A 26,116-nucleotide genomic window follows, 5' to 3' on the forward strand; every position below is an offset into this window, starting at 1 on the left:
AGAGTGGCTCTGGTTGCGGCAGAGCGACACCCCGGAGGGGCAGAGCATCGCCCCCTGGTGGGCAGAGCATCGCCCCTCGTGGGCGTGCTGGGTGGATCTCGGTCGGGCACATGCGGGAGTCTGTCTCTCCCCGTTTCCAGCTTCAGAAAAATAAAAAAAAAAAAGAAAGAAAGAGTAAATGCAAAGTAATAATGTTATTTCACAGAAACATTTAACTTCTCAGATTTCACCTCTGTGGTCTATGCAGAAAACAGGGGGAAGGAAGCAGGGTGAGAGAATGATTTAACTGTGGGGAGCTCAGAACCCCCCCACACCTGCCTCTCCACTGAAAGGAAGGGACGGCTCCTCTGTGTGACTTCACGTCCTCTGCGTCCAGCTGAGATGGCCCCGGGGAGCCTGTTCCAGTCCCTTCACCAAAACACCCGTCCTGTGTGTGCCAGCTCAGTCCAAAATTCTTGACTTTTGTGGAGTTTTCCATGGTCTTTCCAATGTGAGATAAGTTTATGAAATATTTAATAATTAACTGGAGTTTCTGCAAAAAAAAAAAAGTTAAACAGTGGTTTTTTCTGAGTGTGGGATTAGGGGTGATCTATTTCCTGATACATTTCATTACTCTAAATTTCTCCAGCATACTCACATAAGTATTAGTTTATTTTATAACATAAAAAAAAGAAGTTAAAAAACTTAAAAATAATTTCCTGGACAAATCTAAATATCTGTAGTTATAATATAAATGATACTTTTCCAACCTAAGTAAAAATGATAAATAAAGGTTTCATAGAGAAATGATAAAACAAACGTTTTTCTTATAAAATTCCCTGAAAAGAATTAGCATGAGTTTGTTGTGCATGTATCATATAAAGAATACATTTAGTAAAAAAGTAAAAATTCTTTCTAATTCTCATTTCACACCTACCTAATCCTCTCAGAGCTAATAAAAAAAAATCAGAGTAATTGATCCTAGTTAACTATAAGCTTTATTTAAACAATAGAGAATAGATTAAAATTAGCCTGTTGCATTGAGCTAAAATTGCTTTATTCTTATCAAAGTCATCATTATTTTCAGATCAGCACTTTGAAAACAATGAAATAGGAATGGAAAAGCAGTAATTAGTTACCGAGTATTATTATGGGCCAAGCTGTGTGTTAGATATTCACACACATTATTTTCTTTGATTTCTACCAAATCCCAAGAGGTTTATCCTTACTTTACAGCTGAATAAAGGGAAGGTTAGAAAGATTAACTTGATTAGGGTCATGTAACTAGTAAACAGAAGGGACAAGATGTAAGACAGATTGTTCTGATTCCAATTATTTCCTGGAAACCAAAGTGAAAACAAATAATATATAAATAGTCATCTATTTTGGGATTAGAATCAAGATGAGATCGAGGCCACTGGATCCATTGGTGCCTTGGTAATATTTTGTATTAAATGTGTTTAGGCAAATACTTAATGCTTAATTGCCTGCATATTCTTTAATTTTCAAATTTAACAGAGGTAGTAATGGTAAGATCAATTCACTTTTTTTTTTTAAGTTTTCACCATGGTCCAGGTACTGTTCCAGGTACTTTAAATGAATTAACTTATTTAACCTCAGAGCGACAGCATCAGAGAAGCACTGTTATTATCTATATGTAAGGAGAAATTAGAAGGTCGCTGAAGTCTCAAAGTACTTTTCAGACTAATGAGTCAGAAAACTGGACAGCTGGAAAACTGCGCTTCCAAGCCATCTTGAACTTTATGAGGAAGATACTGCAAGGATTCGCATCAGCTACAAAGGAAACCGGACCCCCCCTTATCTTAGTTTCAAGACGGGGGTGGAGGGGGTGGGGAATACAGTCAACAGCTCAACAGAAATCTAAGAGGTAATCTATGTTCTGTGAGATACTTAATCCCTAACGTATCTTACACATTTACGAAAGAGAAACAAGCTTCAAGATTTTTGTTGTTGCTTCTTATCCACTATGAAGTGTCTTTCTAGAAATCAGCCACATTTTAACATTTTTGTGCCTATAAACTCTCCCAATGAAATTAGCCTTCAAGGAGGACCACCCCCATTAAACTTGTGAATATCATGAAGAAGGATAATGTTGTTTTCATTGCTCTTATTGTTTTCATTGCTCTTAGGGAATAATTCAAGGAGTGATTCTGTTGTTATAATTATGTTATTTGGGCCTGCAAAGTAGGTTAATCTTTATAATAAACTTATTCAAAATGATTTAATTTGGAAGGAAATAAAGTTTCATTTCGAACATATACATTATTTTTGGAGTTTAATATCATTATATTTGGGATATAGAAGATAGGGTTATTCATTTCTTATTACTTTGTAAAAAGTAGTTTATCAAGTGTCTTACAATTAAATAGTTATTTTTCCATCTCCCGAAAAAATGGCTTGATATTTGAGTGTTTGGGGATTATGTATTTGGGAAATTTAGAATCTGCAATCTATGGATTAAAGATAATATTTGTAGGCATATCTTTTTCACAATAAGTGAAATTGAATCCATAAATCTAATACCGGGAACAATAAAAATAAGAAGCTGCCTGACCTGTGGTGGTGCAGTGGATAAAACGTCGACCTGGAAATGCTGAGGTCGCCAGTTCAAAACCCTGGGCTTGCCTGGTCAAGGCACATATGGGAGTTGATGCTTCCAGCTGCTCCCCCTTCTCTCTCTCTCTCCTCTCTCTCTCTCTCTCTCTCTCTCTCTCTGTCTCTCCCTCTCTCTCTCCTCTCTAAAAATTAATAAATAAAATAAAAAATTTAAAAAAAATCAGAAGCAAATGGTGAGATGGCAAATAACCTTCACATTATGTAAGAAATATCTCCCTAAAGCTTGAGTAGACTTCTGAAGATTTCAGTAAGTTCCACAAAAATATATATGCATGTATATTTTTCTGATCCCTGAGTATGATAATATTTGAACTAGAAAAATTAAATGTTAATATCTAATATATTACAAAGATAAATTACTGATAAAATATCATATTGAGGGAACCAGGATATAAGTTTAAAGAAATAAGTAGATCATTTTCCCATCTACAGGAAAAGGTAATATTTATTTTTTGCTATATGAAAAGAGCCTTTATAAGATGATTATCAGACACCACTTTTATTGTCTTTTTTGGGGAACATTTAATACATTGGATTCATATTTATATACCACAGCTATTAGTTGTTCAAACCTAATATTCTTTGTGAGGAATCATTTGCTCATTGTCTTATGTGAACACAATTTTAAACATCTGTCCACTAGATCACCATTGGACTATCAGAGTATGCGAGTTGATCCCCACGGTGACATCATGGAATGGCAAGCCGTGCTTGGGGCACCTAGGAGATAGGTCAAAGAGCCGGGCACCTCCTAGGCTGCAGTCTAGGGAGAGTTCAGTGTGGTTAGGATTCGAAGGGTGACAGCTGTTCTAAAGAAAATATTGGGTAATTTGAACAAGACAGATAACTTTTTCATCGTGCACAATTTTCAATTATTTGTGACGGTGACTAGAAAGGATTCCTTTCCGCAATTACTTGTCTTAGGGAAGGAGGTATTCATGGGCTCACAATGGTTCATAAACAGATGCTTATCATGGTATTCCATCCTTCATGCTCTTTCCCCTCCAACACACAGCCACGTAGTCAGCCAAGAAATGTTGGTGGAAACAAAGCGTGATGCATGTACGGACTTGCTCTTCTGTAGTGACTTCTGTGACTGACGTGCGCTCGACTCCGACAGGGGCGTCAGGGAGGGATCCTCTCAGAGCCACGTTTGGCTTCCCAGGCTGGGGCTTCTCAGCTGGTGCCCCAAGTGTGGGCTCAGGGTGTGCCAATACTGTCCCATCCCCAGCCTTTGGGTAAGCCAGGTGGTGCCGGAGCTCCGTCATCTCCAGGTTACCGTTCTCCACTGGGCCACAGCTTGATACAGCCTGGGAAGCTCCACTTTACAACCACGTCTCTGACATTGGAGGTGGCCAGTGTCAAAGGGTGTCATTTGGCTAAGTCGCATCAGCCTTTCAAGTTGTCAGTGGAGTTCCTTATATATTTTTTTAATTAAATTTTTTGTTCTGAAATAGTTGGCCCTTGGACAATTGCAGGGGCTAGGGGTGCTACCCGTACATAGTAAAAAATCTACATATAACTTCGGGCTCCCCCCAGATTAACTACGAATAGCCCATTGTTGACCCAAAGTCTTACCTATGACATAGACAGCAGATGAACACACATTTTGTATGTTATATGTATTATATACTGTATTCTTACAATAAAGTAAACTAAAGAAAAGAAAACATTAAGGGAATCATGAAAAAGAAAAGGATACATTTACAGTACTCTACTGTGTTTATTAAGTTTACATAATCTGTTTATAAGATAAAGCATCTATAACTACCTACATCAACAATGTCTTATATGATGTTAAATACTATGGATCAAAAATGTAAAAATAATGTGAGAAAAGACATTACAAATTCTTTACAATTATAATGATTCATGTAGTGACGATGAAGAAGCAGCAATATGATTGTTTTATGTGTAACCAATACAACCTAATAGAACCAATATAATTGCTTCCCGGTAGTAAGAAAAGGTCAGGAAAAATTTTCCAGTGTACTTAATTGAAAAAGATCCTCGTGTAAGTGGACACTTGCAGCTCAAAACTGTGCCATTCATGGTTCAACCATACATCCGTACGTGGTTGTAAACGACAATTTAGAGATGTCAGGTACCCTTCAACCAGTCTCCCTCACCAGTCCGCCTCACTAGTACCATCTTGCAAACAAGTCGGCCAAAAATCAGATCCACCTCATCACGATAAGGGACCCTCATGTGTCTCTTTGTGGCCATATCCACCCCGTCCACCCATACCCAACACCCGGAAACCACTAACTGGTCTTCCTTTCTAAAATACTGTCATTTTGAGAATGTCACATAAATGAACGAGATCAGTATGTAATCCTTGGGGTTGGCTTTTTTTCTACTGAGAGTAATTCTCTGGAGATTCACCCAGGCAATTCTTGTTTCCAGCTTGGGAATATTATACATAACGGATATGAACCTTTGTGCTCAGGTCTCTGTGTGAACATAAATTTACAGCTTTGTGAGATATATATCCTGGAGTGCACTTGGTGAGTCACATGGTAGCTGCATATTTCGCTTTACAAGAAACTACCAAACTGTCATCCAGAAGGACTTGTACTATTTTCTGTTCCCACTGGCAATGAATGAACAATCCAGTTTTTCTACATCCTCTCCAGCATTTGCTGTTGACACTATTATTTTTATGTTAACCATTCTGAAAGCCGGGCAATGATATCTCACTGTGATCTAAATTTACATTTCCCTAATGTCTAATGATTCTGAAGATCTTTTCGCTTTTCGAGGGCTTATTTGCTATCAGCATATCCTCTTCAGTGAAACATTCCTGTAAGCTTTTTGCCTGTTGTGTAACTGGGTTGTTTTTGTTTTTTTTTTTGAGTTTTTACTTCCATTATATGGCTACAATACAATCGTTTATCCATTTATCAGTTTAGGAACATTCTGGGTTGTTGCAACGTTGATTGTTATGAATAATGCTGCTATGAAAACTTATGGGCACGTTTCTGCGTAGTCATACATTTTCATTTCTCCTGGGTGAATACCTCGGAGCAGAATGGCTCGATCTTCTTTTTCATTGTCACCTGAGTGGTTGCAAAACTATAATGAATTGGAGTTTTTATTTGCATTTCCTTGGTGACAAATGATGTCAAGCATCTTTTTATGTGCTTACCAGCCATTCTTTGGAGAAATGTCCTTTGCTTATTATTTATGTTTATATGACTTAACTTTAAAAGTTCTTCCATATTCAAGTCTCTTATCAGGGATATGATTTGAAAATATTTTCTTGAATTCTATGAGTTGTCATTTTACTTGCTGGTGTCCTTTGGAGCATGAAATTTTTAATTTTGATTGAGTCCAATGTATCTATTTTGTCTTTTCCTGCTTGTGCTTCTGGTTTCATATCAACAAAAGCTTTGCTTAGCCCAGTGTCATGAAGATTTGTCAATTTTGTTGATTTTTCCAGAGAATCAACCTTTGCTTTTATTGTCTCTGCTATTTTTCTGTTCTCTATGTTATTATTTTCCACTCTAATCTTGATTTTTTTTTCATTCTCCTTCATTCAGTATAATTTTCTCTTCTAAGTGTCTTAAGGTAGAAGATTTGTTTTCAATGTGAGATCTTTCTTCTTTTTTAATTAAAGCGTTTATGTAACCAGAAATAAATATCCTATATTACTGATTTACTGACTAGCCATAAAATGGAGCTAAATAAGAATCTACTAACAAAATGAGCTTATGAATTTCTGTAAAATGTAAAATCCAGTTTGTTGCTCTTATAACCATGATTCAATATCAACAGTTTAGTGATCAAAGTTATATATTCTGTAACAAATGTTTAGTATATATTCCATCCTGAGCTGTCACCTCTGGGTTAGTTCTCATTACAGTTAAAAGACCTGTGTCCCCTCTGGCTGATGCACATCAAAGGTGAACATCCAAGCAAGAACAATAACTCCCACTCTTCTCCTCACTCCCACCACGATGAGGCTTGTGGTTCTGATTCTCGCTCAAGGCCAAGAGGACAACACAACTGTGGGAATCTGTGGACACTTGTTGCATGAAACAAAAATCCTAAGTTTGAAAGTTACTTGCTGGCTTCTGTTCTGGTGACGACAAAACGAACTTCACATGCTCTAGCATTAAGAGATATGAGAGGGACCATCTCCTTTTTATCTGAACAAATGGTGCTGAGTCCCCTCAGCAAAGAACTCTCAAACCCGTCCTTTTGATTCTTTTGCTCTAGTTTTGCTTATTCCCCCTCCCTCTCATCCTTTATAAAAACCCCTGCCTGCACCAAGAGAGGGAAATGATTTTTGAGGACTAGAATCTTCCCATCTTCTCAGGTGGCTGCACTTTAATAAACCTTTTCCCTTCTTCCCAGCACCTGTGTCATGTAATTGGCTTTCATAGCAACAGGCAGCTGGAGCTGTGGGTCACTTTTCCAGTTTTATTTACAGCTATAAATTTCCCTCCAGTAACTACTTCCATTGCATCCTTCTAAGTTCCATATTTTCTGTCTTCCTTTTATACATGTAAAAAGTATTTCTTATTCTTTTGTGATTTATTCTTGACCCGCTTGTTATTTAGCAGTGTGTTGTTTAATTTTCACACACACAGATATATACATTTGGTTGTTTGTTTTTTGGAGAGAGACAGAAATGGAGAGAGTTGGCGGGGAGGAGAGAGATGAGAAACAGCAATTCATAATTGCTCCACTTTAGTTGTTTATTGATTGCTTCTCATACGTGCCTTGACCGTGAAACTAAAGCTGAGCCAGTGACCCTTTGCTCAAAGCTAGTGACCTTGAGTTTAAGCCAGCGACCTTGGGCTTCAAGTCAGCAACCTTGGGCTCAAGCCAGTGACCCTGAGATCATGTCAATGATTCCACACGCACGCTGGTGACTCCGTGCTCAAGATGACAAGCCTGTGATTTAGCTGGTGACCTCAGGGTTTCAAACCAGGACCCTCAACATCCTGGGTCGATGCCTTATCTACTGTGTTACAACCACTCAGGCTCCACATACTTACTAATTTCCCAAATATTCCTCTGTTATTTATTTCTAACTTTATTCCATTGTGATTGTCAAACATACTCAGTATGATATAATTTCAATCTTTTAATATTTATTGAAGCTTATTTTATGGATTCTTCATGTGTGCCTAGGAAAAATGTATATTCTGCTAATTTGGGGTGAGATGTTTGTCCAGTATCTGTTAGATCTAGTCGGGTTAGATATTGTCCAAATTATGTATTTTTTTATCTTCTGCCTTGTTGTGTGGTACAGTATAGAAAGTAAAATATTGCAACCTTTTCTTTTCGCCTGACCTGTGGTGGTACAGTGGCGAAAACACTGACCTGGAAGGCTGAGGTCACTGGTTCGAAAACCCAGGCTTGCCCAGTCAAAGCACATATGAGAAGTAACTACAGCAACTATGAAGCAACTAAGAGTTGATGCTTCACTTTCTCTCTCTTTCCTCTTTCTAAAATCAGTAAATAAAACCTTTTTTTAAAAAGGATGAAATCTCTTCTTGTTGAATCATTTATCTCTCTCTTCAATTCAGTAGTTTTGCTTCAAATATTTTGGACTTCTGTTGTTAGGTACATATATGTTATAAATGCTAGATAGTGCTGATAAATTAACCTTTTTAACATTAAAAATATTCTTTTTTCCAGCAATATTTAAAATATAATTCATCCAATATTAATACAATCATTCCAGAATTTTTTTGGTTATAGTTTACATGATACATCTTTTATTCATTATTTTTTAAGTTTTATATTTTTTACTGAATTTCTTGGGTGATATTGGTCAATAAAATTATACAGGTTTCAGGTGTACAATTCTATAATACACCATCTATACTGTATTGTGCATTTCTGTCTTTGAATGTAAAGTTTGTCTCCTGTAAATAGCACGTAGTTTCAGGATTATGGCTTTCATAAGTTATGAGTTCCTGGGTTATTGGATTTTTATGTTGTCTCACAATCTCTGCCTTTAGACTGACCTGTTTAATCTAGTCATATCTTTAGTGTTGTGATTGAATATTGAATCTATATCTGACAGTTTACATGTGTTTTTTCCCTGTTTCTCCTTTACTGTCTTCTTTTGCATTAAGTCAGTACTTTTTAGAGTAACATTTTATTTCTCCTAATATAGTTTTCCCACTAAGTATTTTAAGTTATTTTCTTAGTAGTTGTTCTCTGGCTAACCACAGATATCTTAACTTATCAGAATTTACTTACATTTACACTGTCTTCGGTGCAGTGAAATATTCAAATGTTAGGCTTTTATAGTTCAATTCCTTTTTTCTTTCTCTGCTGTTATTCTATAATGCAAAAACATCATTATATAATTTTATATCTTTTAAAGAAGTTATGAAAAAAGTATATAGCTATAGAGTTTCTTATGTTAACTTTCTTATTTACCATTACCTTTTCTTTTTATTTCTCCTGGTATAGTGATAGTATGATACCATCTGATGTCATTTCCTTACTTTTGTTTCTAACTGCTTTCTTTGTGAATATATTAGCAAATACATTACATTTTTGTATAATATAGTCTCAACTCTACAATTTTATACATATTGTTTTATACTATTGCTTTTCAAATCAGTTATTTTAAAACGGCATACCTCAGTTTGAAGAGGACACATACAAATTTAGCAATTAGTTACTACCTCATCTTAAATATTCCCCTAGGACTTCCCAGGCACTTGAGATAAAACAAGGCTATAAACACATCCTTGCCTTCAGTGAGAATATATACAATTATATATACATACATATAATGTGTATATATATATATATACACACACACATATATGTATATATATAATATATACATTTATATACAGGGGTAGGTAAAAGTAGGTTATACTTGTAATAAAAATAAATTCTTCAATAGCTAAAATAATACAAGAATAAACTCTGTGTTTTGCATACTACCAACTGTAAAACTACTTTGTCCAGCACTGTAAATATATAACCAATATGTGTGTGTATATAAATGTACATGCATATATACATATATATATATATACAAGGCAGACACACACACACACATATACTATACCTAGAAGGTAATAGATTTTAAGATGTCTTTGGGAAGATGATGGGGAGTTGTGGCAGTTTAAAAACTCATTTTCCCCTTATAGCACCACTTAACTACCTCTTCCAGGCACAGAAACAAGCTGGAATTTCTAGACGAGAAAACAAGCTCAGTGCATTGTTACCTCTGAGCCAGGTGGGAACCACTCAGAGAAATAGCTTGGGAGAGAGTCTGGGACTCTCTTTTCCAGAGAGGTTGGACTAAAAAGTCCTTTGTTCCTCCTAAAAAAGAGGTGTGTGTGCGCACGCGCGTGCTTTTATGGGGTAATATTCTAGAAAGCCCTGCTTTGGCCCTGGAGGAACCGGGAAGGAACTGCACAAAGGCAGAATTCCTTCCTTCCCTTGATGCTGTGGACACACCCGCTGCTGGGAAGAAGCAGAAGCACATAATACTCTCAGGAGAAAGATGACAATCTCCTAGCGCTGTACTGCGGGTGTAGAGATCTCTTATTCTTTCCGCAGCTGAAAAACCAAAACATTGACCTGACTCACGGAGATTAAAAAAAAAAAAAAGTCATGAGTAGACAAGGGAAAAGATTCATTAGGAGAATCAGCAACCAGAAAACAACCAAGAAGAACATCCCGAAGTAGTGACTGGGGAAACAGATGACACCTTTAACAAAAACAACAACAATAGAAACAAACACATTCAGGGAGACTTATCACAGCACAGGAGAGATTTTTCTAGTACCCTCACACATTCTACCAAGGTCAATACATCAACTAAAAGTGAGAATAATCACTTGTTGAGGAATAAAAATGGTAGCACAGGAAATCAAAAAGAAGAAATATTTTAAAACACCGAACAGAAATACTCAGTAACTAAAATGAAATTGTGGACATTATCTCCAGAAAAACATGCCTGAAAATAAAACTTTTGTGAAGTTTCAATGATTTTCAGATGCCCCTAAAGCACATCTGTGGACCCTATGGCATTCAGAAATTCAATTAAAAATTGAAATCTAGTTTAAAGCATGATTTTAATTTAAAAAAAAAAAACACTGTCTAAGCATCACGATGTCTCTTGTTAACCAAAAGATTTTCCCAGGCCATTGGTCTGCTCTTACCCAGGTCTCCATGCCAATTTTTTTTTTCTGGTGATAACCAAGAGTGGTGAGTTCTGCATCTGCTCTTGGGTCAGTTATAACTGGGGAGTCTTTCCCACAAGAAAGGGGCTGTAGAGAAGCTTTCCTGACTTTCCTGATAGGCCCCTGAAGGGCACTGTTCTGCTGCCTCCTGGCTGCTTTCCCGCTGTTGACTCCCAGTCATCTCATCCAACGCAGCGGCACACATAGCTGTGCCTGACCATTGAGAACGTCTTGGCAAGAAAACATCTGAGTGTCTTGACATCTGAGTCTCTGCATCCTCCATATATCTTTGATTGTGTTTATTTCCCCCTTCCACTGTGGTTTTCCTACAAGAGCAGGTCAGCTTTATCTCAGCAGTGGCTTTTTAACGCCTTACATATCAACTAAACACTGCGTTCAAAAAAAAAAAAAGAACAACAACAAAAAAGCCAAAACATGATAACACTATAATAAACAAACCTTTAAAAAAACAAACAAAAAAACAGCTAAGAAACTTTTTACAGAAAGATGGTAGATAATTGAGGTTCGGACATTTCTGGTTAACTCTTCGTTGCAGGTGATCTGTATGGATTATGACAAGTGGTTTTTCTTTGTTTGTTTTGCTTTGCTTTGCTCTGCTCTGCTCTGCTCGGCTGAGCCATAAATTTAATCACCCACTCAGGGAGGCTAATGTGTGGGGCGAACCTCTGAACTCAGCTTAACTTGGTGGTTTCTTGATGCCATGATTTCACAAGTCAGCTTGTTTCTTTCTTAACTGGGAGGCTAGATAAGCTGAGGGAAACTCTTATTTTGCTAAATAATCACCTTAAAATAAGAACCTGCCTCCTACCACCTCCATAATTTTCAAACAGAATGGCCCTAGACCATCTGGACTGGGAAGGGCATGATCTCTGAAAGAGAGCGTTCTTCCTTCCTTCTGTTCTCACTTGTGACTGGCAAACTTTGTATTTCAGCCTCACATCAATTCCCAGAGCTGTGGTGAGACCACTGACCTGCCGTCTAGGAGAGCCTCCCGGCCCCAGCCTCTGAGTTGCCGGACACTCTGTCCTCCACAGATTGGCACGACATCAGAATCCTTGAGAAGGAGCATATTTGCATTGTGTTGCAGGGAAGGGCCATTGAACAAGACCAGTCAATCTCTCAGGAATGTTGAAAAAACTTAAAGAGCTGCCTGACCTGTGGTGGCACAGTGGATAAAGCGTCGACCTGGAAATGCTGAGGATGCCGGTTCGATAGCCTGGGCTTGCCTGGTCAAGGCACATATGGGAGTTGATGCTTCCAGCTCCTCCTCCCTTCTCTCTCTCTGTCTCTCCTCTCTGTCTCTCCCTCTCCTCTCTAAAATGAATAAATAAATTAAAAAAAAATAAAAGAGCTAAGTGAGTAGAAATAACTGTTGATAGAACTGTTCCAAGTACCACGACCACATGGGAAGGGCCTTCTGTACATAATATGAGCGTCCTCCCTGCCATGAATGTTTCCAAATTTAATTAATAATGTGAACCTTAATTGGTGATTGTCATTCCTTCCTAATAAACACTTCTGGGGTCATAAACACAGGGCTTGGCAAAAGTAGGTTTACAGTTGTAACACAAATAAAAAATACAATAATTCATAAATAGTGATACAAGAATGAACTCTGTGTTACGCATACTTGTAACTGTCACCCTCCTTTTGCTCACTCCTGTATATGTGATTAGTATTTTAGATATATCAGAAAGACATTGGAGTAAAATGACAAAAAATAGATAGATCACTGAATATCAGATCATGTGACATTCTCTAAGTCTTTATTGGAAACGCCTAGTTCGTAGGAAAGGTTGCTTCCTATCATTTTCTCAACATGGGCTCCTGTGTAGCCAGAAGAACTTTACACGCAATGCTGTTCTTGTCTTTGTTTTCTTAAAATATTCATCCATTATTAAGCATGGTCCCCTGAGTCAAAGACATAAATTTATGCTTCTCTGACCAGTATCCAAGAATGGAAACCAAGTAATGTCAAACATATTACACTTAAAAGACTTCTGAGGTTTTTTGCAATTTTTTACTTACAACTTCCAGAGAGAGGCCAAAGTGCAAACACTGAGTAAGAAAATAAATTGCTATTTATACTGAAATTGTCATAATACGTGATCCAATAAAAGATTATTTCCCCACCACATTAATCTTACTTATGAGCGCAACCAGAAAGGGCTTTGAAGGGTGAGATGTATCTTCTTAGTCATACAATTTCATAAACTTTTTGGAATGATAATAAATGGATAAATCAGGAGATAAATGAGACCAAAAATGGGGGGGGGGGAACTAACTCTAATATAATCAGAATAGTGCTAAAATCAATATATAAAATGTAAAGTTCACTCGTTTGATGCAATTCTGAACCTATTTTCATGTCACCTTCGTATCCCATGTTATTCTTTCTGACCCTTCAAAGGCTATAATCTCTGTAACTATTACTTACTGGTGCCTAAATAAATCTGGTGTATGCAAATGATTTCAGAATTCTTTCAAATAAGCATCTCCAAACAGAAACTGTCATTCTTTGTTGCAATAGACAGCAACCGACAAGAAAAGCGCATTTCCTAGCAGCAGGGGATTTAGAACAATTGGGGGTCATCAGGCTTCCGCTCTATTTCCTTCTGCCTTTCAAACACCGTAAATCCTGTAGACCACACCTGTAATATCTGAGTCAACAACTCTTTGCAGCATTTATGTATCCGGGGCTGCAAAATGATCCTGAGAACTATATGGACATTTTCAACAGAGCTAGATGTTTCCTGCAGTTTAAAAAGAAGAAGAAGAAGAAAAAAAGCTTTACACAGTAACCACCACCTTAAGGGCACACAACAAAACCTAGGACATTCTGTAATGCAAACATCCATTTGAACCTGAGAGATGTCCAGAGCAGATGAGCAATAGTTGTCCATCATATACCCAGGTCAAAAAATAAAGACTTAAAATTGGGGTGTTTTTATTTAATTTAGGTGCCATTTGACCACAACTGCTCTGTCTGCATGAGAAAATTGAAGAAGTAAATCAGGATTCTTCCCCTTAATGGTTGTTTTCACTGGCCAGCACTTGGCAATATGACTTAAAGCCCAAATTGAATTTCAGTTTTGGGCAACTTCATTTATCATGATTGCAAAGACAGGTACCACTGCTGTTCCGTATTGACAACAGAAAACAGTAGTAGTCCACTGTCTGGAGGAGGAAGGGAATAACAACAATGGACTCTTCTAAAAATGGTGCTTCTAATCAAGGTTTTTTAAATCAGTAGTAAAACATTTGGTAAAATATTTGAACAAGTATAGTTGGCAGTAAAAAAAAAAAAAAAGATGTTTCGCCTGACCAGGTGGTGGCACAGTGGATAGAGCATCGGGCTGAGACACAGAGGTCCCAGGTTCAAGCCCCAAGGTTGCCGGCTTGAGTGTGGACTCATCCAGCTTGAGCTGGGGTCACTGGCTTGAGTGTAGGATCAGAGACATGACCCCAAAGTCACTTCCTGGAAGCCCATGGTTGCTGGCTTGAGCAAGGGGTCACTTGGTCAGCTGAAGGCCCACAGTCAAGGCATATATAAGAAAGCAATCAATGGACAACTAAAGAGCTGCAACAAAGAATTGATCCTTCCCATCTCTCTCTCTCCCTCTCTCTCTGTCCCTATCTGTCCCTCCCTCCCTCTCTCTCTGTCTCACTAAAGAAGAAGAAGAAGAAGAAGAAGAAGAAGAAGAAGAAGAAGAAGAAGAAGAAGAAAAAGAGGAGGAGGAGGAAGAGGAAGTAGTATAAGAAGAAGAAGGAGGAGAAGGAGGAGGAGGAGGAGGAAGAGGAGAAAGGGGTGTTTTCTAAAATACACAAATTACTTGAACACCAATATGTCCTATGCATCATGCTACTCACCATATACTAAAACCTTCATGGTGACAAAGGAAAAAAAAATTCTGCTCAAATGTTGGAGTGAAAATGTTATTCTTTTTATTCTGCTTTGAAAGTTAACATGTTGGGGGTATTCATTGATTAATGTATTTAATGTCTACTCGGTGCAAGTCATTATGTTAGGAGCTAGAACTATTAAAATGAACGAGGTAAAATGGCAGCCCTCCTAGCCTGTCCTGTACAGAACACCGAGAAGACAGACATAAACAGTTAACACATAATGTGTACGATCAGTGGAATAGGTGGCATCTGGGAATGAAATGGAGAAAGAATCAAACGGACCATTTTTTTTTATAGACTTGGTCTTTCATATGGTTCAGGATGTTTTTGAGGGTCTCTAGGTCAATACTTAACTCTTGTAAAGCAATAATAGATTCTACAGAAGACAAGAGATGGAATCCTTACATTTAGGAGCCAGAGCACACTTACAGAGCACTTTGAGGCAATGACCTCAACTTTCAAGGCTCAATTTATTTATTTATTTTTTTTAATTTTTATTTATTTATTCATTTTAGAGAAGAGAAAGAGTTAGAATGAGAAAAAGAGAGAGAGAGAGAGAGAAAGAAAGGGGGGAGGAGCAGGAAGCATCAACTCCCATATATGCCTTGACCAGGCAAGCCCAGGGTTTCAAACCGGTAACCTCATTGTTCCAGGTCAACACTTTATCCACTGCGCCACCACAGGTCAGGCTCAAGGCTCAATTTACATCTAAAAATTAGAAGGGAATAGTACTCATCTTTCCTGGGTTGTTGTGAAGATAAAAAGAGACGATGTATGAAAAAAATGCATTACAAGAAGATAGACATAAACTGATATACGAATGTTACTCGTTATGTTTGTTACTTATAAATCCTCTGGGCCAAATAAACCCTTTATATATATATATATAAAAAGGAAGCTAGCTTAAAAGGAAAAATGACATAAATCATGTAGAACAGGACTTCCTGCCTGCCTTCCCATGAGAAAACTGCATCTGAGCCTAATGTCAATTTATCCCTAACCATGTAAAGGCAAATAGGCTTGACCCAATTCAAAATTATGAAATTGAATAGGCCTCTGTCCCAGGCCTTGCCTTCATGACTGAGGGAAGTTGTTTCTGGTGGGTTTTTTTTTTTTTCCATCTTTCCAACTCTCAGTTTCTATACCTGGAGAGAGGGAATAAAAACATCGTACAGAACAACACAGTTGTGGAGATGCCGAGGGACAGGGACGTGGCATGTGATAAAACAAGAGGCCCCACGCCGGGTTCCCAGTGGGTCCTCCACCAAGGCTAACCCGTTCCATCACCAAGACAACAAGCGTCCTGAAATTATCATTCGCTTTCATTTCACCAACCGATTACTCTTTCCTAAGGAGTACTGCCCATCCACTCAATCAGCATTCTCGTTTTGACACTTTTCTCTCTGCCTGTGTCTGACTTGCTCCCTGGCAAAGAAGTTTCAGGCATCAGCTGGGAGATCGGGAGGTCTTTGCGGACACAGCAGTCCTACTAGAAAGCCACTTCAGAAGTCAGACCCTAGGCCCTGGCCGGTTGGCTCAGTGGTAGAGCGTCGGCCTGGCGTGCAGAAGTCCTGGGTTCGATTCCTGGCCAGGGCACACAGGAGAAGCGCCCATCTGCTTCTCTACCCCTCCCCCCCTCCTTCCTCTCTGTCTCTCTCTTCCCCTCCCGCAGCCAAGGCTCCATTGGAGCAAAGATGGCCTGGGCGCTGGGGATGGCTCCTTGGCCTCTGCCCCAGGTGCTAGAGTGGCTCTGGTCGCAACAGAGCAACGCCCCGGAGGGGCAGAGCATCGCCCCCTGGCGGGCAGAGCTTCGCCCCTGGTGGGCGTGCCGGGTAGATCCCGGTCGGGTGCATGCGGAAGTCTGTCTGACTGTCTCTCCCCATTTCCAGCTTCAGAAAAATAAAAAAAAATAATAAAAAAAAAAAAGTCAGACCCTATCTCCTCTAACGTGGTTACCAGGAGGCTAAACGGTAGTCAAGACACTCACAGGGGCCACAGGCGACTTCCCAGAATGGAATCATCAGAGTGACTCTACTGTCGTTGATTTCTTCTAGGACTTGACTTCATCCTTTCCTGGCTTTCTTCCCCTTCCCTGGAGCAAGCCCCATCTCCTCATCTCAGACCCAAGCCCTGCTGCTACCTTTCTGAGCTCACACCCTTCAGGCGTCTGTGTCTGCGTTTTGGTGTCCTTTACAATCTTGTCTTTTTTCTTTCCATCTGGTGACACTGTGTGGGTTAGGGTTCAGCTGAACGTAACAAAAATCGATCTTATTGGGATAAGCTGAAAGGGACTTCTCACCAGGTCCCGGGGTGGTGGTGGGGGGAGGTGGGGATGTGTGAACGGGCCCCAAGATAAATAACCCTCCGGCAGCTCCCAGCCCTTACCATCGCACTGGGTCTTCTGTGAATGGGACAGAGGCCCCCAAACAGCCGAAAAAAAGTGGCTGCCTCTACCACGAACATGCCACGAAACGGGCGCCTGGCCTCTGCATTCTCCCCTCACGCTCAGACCCGAATCCCAGTCTTGCCGGAATGGTGTGATTGGCAGAACCTAAACATATCCTAAAATCAACCCACAAGGAATCTTGAAAATGCAATTCTTGCTTTCCAGCTCCACAAAATATGAAGAACACCAGACAAGACGTGGAATATATGTAAATTAGACCGTTCTAACTGTCTGCCACAAACACAATAGAGTATTTAACTATACAGATGATATTTTTCTACTGTTATTGTAGAGGAGGAGTAAAAGAAATTGCTACTAGAATAGAATCTCTTTTCTTTTTTTTTTTTTTTTTTTTTTTTTTGTGTGTGTGTGTATTTTTCTGAAGCTGGAAACGGGGAGAGACAGACAGACTCCCGCATGCCCCCGACCGGGATCCACCCGGCACGCCCACCAGGGGGCGACGCTCTGCCCACAAGGGGGTGATGCTCTGCCCCTCCGGGGCATCGCTCTGCCGTGGCCAGAGCCACTCTAGCGCCTGGGACAGAGGCCAAGGAGCCATCCCCAGCGCCCGGGCCATCTTTGCTACAATGGAGCCTCGGCTGCCGGAGGGGAAGAGAGAGACAGAGAGGAAGGAGAGGGGGTGGGGTGGAGAAGTAGATGGGCGCTTCTCCTGTGTGCTCTGGCCGGGAATCGAACCCGGGACTTCTGCACGCCAGGCCGACGCTCTACCACTGAGCCAACCGGCCAGGGCCTAGAATCTCTTTCTTAATAAAGTAGTACAATTAACAACCGTGAACTTGAAGTCAAAGATCAATAGTCTAGGGCTTCCTCTGCCAGTAATTAGTTTTTGAACTTGGGTAAATCTATTCCCTTTACAGAACCTTACTTTCCTGCATTAAAAAAAAATGATATTAGACTTAGCATTTGCCAATGTCTACACTTTTGTTCTTGGCATGAATAACATTTTATATTTGATTAAAAGTCATATACAGGCTCTTAGTCTTTTTATGAAAACAATGTCATTTCAATGAATCCTAACTGGGCCGGTCTACAGAAGCAGATAAGAACAAATTGCGTATTTTCCCGTGCTCAAAGGGCTCGAGACTCAACAGCTTAACTAAAATGACCCCTTGAAAACTCTATTATATATATTCTTTCCTTCCCTATCTCTCCAAGGCCCTTTAAAACCCATCAGTCTCTTCCCCTTTGCAACTACCTCCCACAGCAGATAGAAGATGCCGAAGGGACTCGCTTCTACTGAATGCCCTGGCGTTTGGGAGGGCGAGGCAGTGGGCAGGTCCTCTCCGCCAGGTGTGTCCTTGCTCATGCCAACAGGCCTAGGCCCTGCAAGATGAGTTTCCATGGTAACTCCACTATTTCACCCTTCCGTAGAGTCCTGAAAGTATTATATATAACATCTATTTCCTTCAGCGTGGGCTGCTAAAACAAAATATCATAAAATGGGTGGATTGAACAACACACATGTCTTCCCTGCGGTTCTGAAGGCTGAGCCATCAAACAAGATGCCAGGACATCTGGTGTTGAGTGAAAACGCTCTTCTTGGTTGGCAGACAGCCGTATTCTTACTGCGTCCTCACATGGCACAGAGCGGAGGTTATTCCTCCCATGTCTCTTCTTCTAAGGGCGCTAATCTCATTCCCGAGGGCTGCACCCTGTGACCCAAGCACCCTCAAGGACTTCACTATATATCACTATCATTTGGGGGGGTTAAGATTTCAACATAAGAATTTGGGGAAGGGGGAGACACATTTAGTCCTTAACAACCTCTATTCTGCTTTTTCTACTGACATGGTATAAAAGCTTGTATGCCAACATCATATAAATATAAAATGATTACATCATTATAAACAAATTGATTGATGTCTCTAATATGTTTTTTAAAAACCAATGCACCAAAACTTTGATGTTGACTCCATTTAAAGTACAAAACTCTGATCATTTGAACGTAAATAGTGTTACAGATCTAAAAATACCATTTCTCAGTACATTCATTTAGAATATCTATTATTTTTTATTCCTTCTCACTTTCATTGCAAAGCAGAACTCCTGAGTCAGTCCTTCAAGACAATGAAAACAATGGAAAGTGGGCGGTGGCCCTTGGCAAAACGTTTTTAGTGCTCATGGGATATGCAAAGTCTTAACAAGCTTGCTGGTATATCTTCAGAATGGTAAGAATGCACTGGTTAAATTATCCCAGTAAAACTATGTTTAGAGGAATATTTTTAACACTCTCAGTAAACACTCTTCCTTCCGTTACTATGAAAAGTATTTACTTAAATTCTTAGAACAGCCCTAGTCAGACAGACTCCCGCATGCGCCCTACCGGGATCCACCCAGCACGCCCACCAGGGGTGATGCTCTGCCCACCAGGGGGCGATGCTCTGCCCCTCTGGGGCGTCGCTCTGTTGCGACCAGAGCCACTCTAGTGCCTGGGGCAGAGGCCAAGGAGCCATCCCCAGCGCCCGGGCCATCTTTGCTACAATAGAGCCTCGGCTGCGGGAGGGGAAGAGAGAGATAGAGAGGAAGGAGAAGGGGAGGGGTGGAGAAGCAGATGGTTGCTTCTCCTGTGTGCCCTGGCTGAGAATCGAAACCGGGATTTCCGCACGCCAGGCCGACACTCTACCACTGAGCCAACCGGCCAGGGCCCAGTAAGCCAATTTTTAACTAACTCTATGCCATTCTATCACCCCTCCAAAACCAGAGAAATTATCTCCAGTTTGAAAAGTAACTTTGGTATATATAAAATATACCAAAGTTATACATGTGCTTTTTATTCTGAGAGATCATTGTAGCTACAAATGCAGTTGAAGAAATAATACAGAGAGATCCCCTAGACCAGAGGTTGGGAACCTATGGCTCATGAGCCAGATGTGGCTCTTTTGATGGCTGCATCTGGCTCACAGACAAATCTTTAATAAAAATAATAATAACATTAAAAATATAAAACATTCTCATGTTTTACAATCCATTCATTTCCTACTGCTCATGTTCATGGTTGCCGGTGGCTGGAGCCAATCACAGCTGTCCTCCGGGACAACACCAAATTCTTATTGGATAATGCCTAACGTACACGGGTCGTTGTATGGCTCTCACAGAATTACATTTTAAAATATGTGGCGTTCATGGCTCTCTCAGCCAAAAGGGTTCTTAACCCCTGCCATAGACCTTTTCCCCACTTTCCTCCACCAGTAATAACGTCTTTCAAATTGTAGCACAATATCACAAGGATATTGACACTGATACAATCAAGACACAGAACAATTCCATGACAACAAGGATTACTCCTGTTACCCTTTTACAGCAACAGTGACCGCCCCTGTCCACCCTGCCTGATGTCCTCACAGCCGGCAACCGACAATCAGTTCTTTACTTATACAATTTTGACATTTAAAGGATGCTATACGGATGGAATCGTACAATAGGTCAGCTTCTTGTATTCGGATGTCTGTCTACATTGTCGGTCCTTCCTGTTATGCCCTGGTATAGATGCACCATAGCATGTTAGCTATTCATTCATTGAAGGAGATCTGAACTGAGTCCAATTGGGGGCTGTGATAAATAAAGTTGCTCTAAATGTCTGTGTACAGGCTTTTGTGTGAATACGTCTTTAGCGGGGCCATTGCTAGGTCATATGGTAGCTGCATGTTTAGTTGTAAAGAAATGATGACCCTGTCTACCAGAGGCGCCACACCATTTTGTATTCCCACCAACCACATACAAGTTGACTGAAAAGTTTCTCCACACCCTTACCACCCTTCGGTGTTGTCACTATTTTTTATGTTAGCCATCCTGATAACTGTATAGTGATATCTCGGCATGGCTTACATTTGCATTTCCCCGAAGGGTTATGGACATTCAATAACAGTTCATGTACTTATTTTCCATCTGGATATTCTTTTCAATGAAGCGTCTCTTCATTTCTTTTGCTCATTTCTAATTGAACTGTTTTTTTCTTAGTGATTGAACTGATTTTTTCTAGTGATAGATTCTAGACAGAGTCTTTTCGATGTGCCATTTGAAAATATTTTTTCCAACTTGGTAGCTTGTTTTTATCCTCTTACCAGGGTTTTTCATGGTCAAAGTCTTAAATTTTGATGAGGTTGAGTTTATCAAGTTTTTCTTTTATAAAAGACTGTATTTTCAATGTCAAGTTTAAGAAATATTGGCCTAGCCTCAAAATTCAAAATTGACCTCTTATCACTTTTTTTCTAAAAATGTTACAATTTTACACTTAAGTTCACAATTTATTTTAACTTAATTTATTTATATGGTCTAAAGCGTAGGTCGATGTTCAATTTTCTTCTCTCTGGTTGTCTAATTACTTCAGCACCATTGGTTGAAAAAGCTGTCCTTTCTTCATTGAATTCCTTTTGCATCTTTGTCAAATATCACTTGGTCACATTTGTGTGGGTCTATTTCTAGATTTTCCATTCAATTCCAACAATCTCTCAAACTGCCAGTACTATACAATCTTGATTACTGAACCTAGGCAGTAAGATTCTTCCCAGTTTTTTTCTTTGTTTCAAAAATTTTAGCCAAGACTTTATAAATTCCATATAAATATTATATAATTTTGCTTGTATTTAGAAGAAAATCTTGCTAGTATTTTGATGGCAATTGTGTTACACCTATATATATCTTTATTTGGGAATAATTGATATCTTTATTATGTTGAATCTTCCAGCCCATAAATATTTATTTCAGTCATTTTTCTTTCATTTATTATATTATAGTTTTAAGCCTACAAGTCCAGTATTGTATGTTTTGTTTGATTTATACCCAAGTATCTCATTTTTGACTGATTGTAAATTATAGTATGTTTTTGAATTTTTATGTCCACATTTTTATTGCTAACATATAGAAATTAAAGATGATCGTAGTAGACTCACTCACTTTTCAATTTTAGCAATTTTTAGTGTTTTTTTGTTGGTTAGTTGATTTGCTTTTGGTTTGGTTTTATAGAATTTTTTGCGTTTTCTATGTACATAATTATGTCATGTGCAAATAAAATATTTTTTGTTTTCCAATCTGAATGCCTTTTATCTCTCTAGGAGAGCTGTAATTGGACAGATTTGCCTTGTTCCTGACCTTAGGGGGCAGGCATTCCATCCTTAGTCATTAAGTATAATGTGAGCTGTAGGTATTTTGTGGATCTTCTTATCTAAACAGAAGACATTTTTCCATCTCATAATATGAGAGATTACAGCAGATGGAATATGAGAGCAGGTAGGAGAATTTCCCTGCCTTCTATTAATCTAGACATTAAAGAGATGATACAAAGCTTTGGAAAATTAAAATAAAAGCTACTTTTTCACTTTTTGCATTCAAAATTTTAGTAATTATAGATAAAAAACAAGCTATGCTATTTTTCAATGAGTAAATAAATACATGTTTTAAATGTTAGGAGTTTTAATTTCTGATAATATAAATTATCTATAGATAGAACCCACAAAAAACACAAAACTCTTTGGAGTTGTCGATTTTAAAAGTGTAAAGTGGTTATAACACTAACAAATTTAAGAACAGTTGCTGTGTAGGCGGACAGAAATATTTACTTTTTACTAGAGTTGGTGTTCAATTTAATCTGGTATTTGTCCTGCATAATAGGAATGTTATCAGAAACATGCTTTCTGTAAATATGTGTAGAAATCACAGTCACAAGAACTTTTTCTTACGTGCTTTTTGTTAACATTTTCTAAATGTTTGTGTTGTCGACTATGAATATTGTGTCTCAGTTAATAAAAGGCAATACAACCCAAAACAAAGGTTTCCTTTTGGAAACTTTACATAGTTATATAAATATATACATTCAACTGATAGTAAATGTTTGTTTTGTGCACTGGATTGCGAGTGGCAAGGAAGACAGACAGAAATCTTTGCTTTTCTGGACCTCGCTTCCTGGTTGCATGAAAGGGAGGTAAGCAGATAATAATACGCCATGGGCACTGTAGGGCAAGGGGGCATGGAAATCTGGAGCCAGTGGGGGCTTCTCTTGCTCCAGGACTAAAAAGTCCTAGCACAGGAAAGCGTCTTTTAGACGTATAGCCAATGGTGAAGGACACTTGCCTTGATATGAACGAGACCACTCAGGTCATCACTGATGAAAGGACTTTACGATGATGCTTTTCTTCCACCCTCTTTCCTTTGCTTTTCCTTGCAGAGAAGGAGCTCTTACCAAGCTCAGGACATTATTTCTGAGGTTTCTCCTCATGAGCAATGAAATATGCATTACTGCGCTAGAGCCTGTGACTGACCTCTACTCTTCAGGGAGTTAAAAAAAAAAAAAAAGACAGTCATTTATATCAGGAAGCTATCCATCAACTTTTCCTTATCCGATGACTGTTTTAATGATGATACAACAAACAGTCCCGCATTTTTTCTTATAAATAAAAATAGCAATCTTATGAAGAATGTGTTTCCTGCTGCCTGTGAGAAACAGTGTGTTAGGTGGCATGCTGGGTTCCCTGTGTTTGCATTGAGCCCTGTCTCAAGATATGGGAAGATGCAGGAGAACACTCCTGCTGCGGCCACCCAGGGCCACTGTCACAGCCCTCAGAACCCCGGGACAATAAGCAATATGGCAATCCAGAATGTGGAAGGCTTCCTGGTTTAATAAGCAACTGCCTGAAAATATCCCATCAAGTGTGTGTGTGTGTGTGTGTGTGTGTGTGTGTGTGTGTATGCATCCATTAATATAATCATCCTTTCTTTTTCATTTCTGGAGCCTCAGGAAAAACACACTATTTCTTCTACTAATGTTCTAGCTTGGTAGATGAGTCTTATGCAAACATCATCTGCAAACATCACCCAGCATTTGGATATGCTTTTATAAGTAAAAAAATTTAAAGTGAAAATAATTTGGCATCATTCATGCAATAAGAAGAACGTTGTTAAAAATTGTTCTTAACTGGTCATTGTCCTTACTTTCTAAAACCAAAGCAGCCTTTCTCACACCTTTCCTATGGTCTCCGCTTCCCCAGAAGGACATGGCCCCATGGTAATAAAGCTTGGTTTTCCATCCTGTTGATTAAATTTAACTTTAATAACTACTATTTTAAAAATGATCTGAAGTTACATCCACGTCCAGGCTGTCAGTCATTCCTGTGACACACTTATTGAATCCTGTTCTGTGTCAGCCACTAAGCAAGATTCTGGACTTCTTTACACAGTTATGCAATTAATTATTTATAGTCATCACTGTCATATGACACTCGAAAGATCCCCAGGATTCATTCAACAGTGGCCCCTGTGGTATGCGGACCAGCATTCAAAGAGCATAAACTCCAAGCTATCCCTGCCTGACCGGTGGTGGCACAGTGAATAGCAGGTCAACCTGGGATGCTGAAGACCCAAGTTTGAAACCTCATGGTTGCTAGAATGAGCATAGACTCAGTATCTTGAGTACAGGGTCATGGGCTTGAGTGTGAGATCATCAACATGATTCCATGGTCTCCAGTTTGAGCAAGAGGTCACTGGCTCATCTGGAGCCCTTCCCCACCCCCATCAAGGAAAATATGAGAAGCAATCAGTGAACATCTAAAATGGTGCAACTATGAGTTGATGCTTCTCATCTCTCTCTGTATCTGTCTCTTTCTCTCTCTCTAATAATAATAAAAGAAAAACTCTCCTCATCAGGCAGTGGCACAGTGGATAGAGCATTGAACTGGGACATGAAGGACCCAGGTTCAAAATCCCAAGGTCGCCAGCTTGAGCATAAGGTTTTGGTTTGAGCAAAAGCTCACCAGCTTGAACCCAAGGTCGCTGGCTCAAGCAAGGGGTCACTCAGTCTGCTGTAGCCCCACGATCAAGGCACATATGAGAAAGCAATCAATGAACAACTAAGGAGACCAAGGAGCCTCAACAAAGAATTGATGCTTCTCTCTCCCTTCCTGTCTGTCTGTCCCTATCTGTCCCTCTCTCTGTCTCTCTTTGTCTCTGTCACAAAAAAAAACAAACCCACACAACACAAAAAAACTCCAAGATACCGCTGTTGTTCTCATTTCTTTCTCCAGTATTATTTTGCATTGGCTTCAGGTATACAACATAGTGACTAGACAATCATACACTTTACATGTTCCCCCCAATATTTCCAGTCCCCACCTGGCCATCACGGAGATACAGAGTACAGCATAAGGAATCCTGTCAGTGTTGTTCCTGCTTTTTAAATATTGGACTTTCAAATAAGATCTTATTTAAAGAGAGAGTTGTAACGCTGACAGAAGCATTCTCCTCCGCCATAAACAAACTAGCAAAGATAGAAAGATACTTTCCTAATATCAACCTATATTTATTTACTACCAGGCAACATGTTAGACAATAAACTGGTAAGCCAAAGAATTAATTTAAATAAAATTGACCTAAAATAAAGATTCTCAAAACTTTTTTCACTTCAGAACCACTTGAAACATTTAAAAATTCTTAAAGACCTCAAAGAGCTTTTCCTTTTTTTTAATTTTTAAATTTTATTTAGAAAACTAACTTTAACAGGGTGACATTGATCACTAAACGTACAGAGGTTTCAGGTAAACATTTCTATAGCATTTGAGTTGTTGATTATGTTGTATACCCATCACCCACAGTCAAATCATTTTCTGTCCCCTTATATAAATATTTGTTCCTCTTTACACCCTTCCCCCACCCTTCCTCCACCCCCTTCCCTCATCTCTCCTCCCCCCTCCCTCCTTCTCGTTCCTCTCCCCCTTTTCCCTCCCCATCATTTCCCTCCCCCTGGTAACCACTTCACTTTTATCTATGTTTTCTTATTTGTTTGTTTGTTGTTATTTTTGTGACAGAGACAGAGAAGAGAGAAACAGAGAGATGGACAGACAGACAGGAAGGGAGAGAGATGAGAAGCATCAATTCTTTGTTGCGGCTCCTTAGTCTCCTTAGTTGTTCATTGATTGCTTTCTCATATGTGCCTTGACCCAGGGGG

The 26,116-nt window shown here is 39.3% G+C and overlaps 1 long non-coding RNA gene across 1 annotated transcript in view; it reads right to left on the reverse strand.

Annotated features, from left to right (window-relative positions):
* Positions 1 to 224: 224 nt before the first annotated feature.
* Positions 225 to 26,116, reverse strand: part of LOC136311937 (uncharacterized) — a 35,703-nt gene continuing 9,811 nt past the window's right edge. Inside the window, exons 2-3 of the long non-coding RNA XR_010726852.1 lie at positions 8,839 to 8,921; positions 225 to 532 (exon numbers count right to left, since the gene is read on the reverse strand). This is a non-coding gene — a long non-coding RNA (uncharacterized lncRNA). The remainder of the gene's footprint in view (positions 533 to 8,838; positions 8,922 to 26,116) is intronic.

The sequence above is a fragment of the Saccopteryx bilineata genome, chromosome 8, assembly GCF_036850765.1.
Source record: "Saccopteryx bilineata isolate mSacBil1 chromosome 8, mSacBil1_pri_phased_curated, whole genome shotgun sequence".
NCBI lineage: Eukaryota > Metazoa > Chordata > Mammalia > Chiroptera > Emballonuridae > Saccopteryx > Saccopteryx bilineata.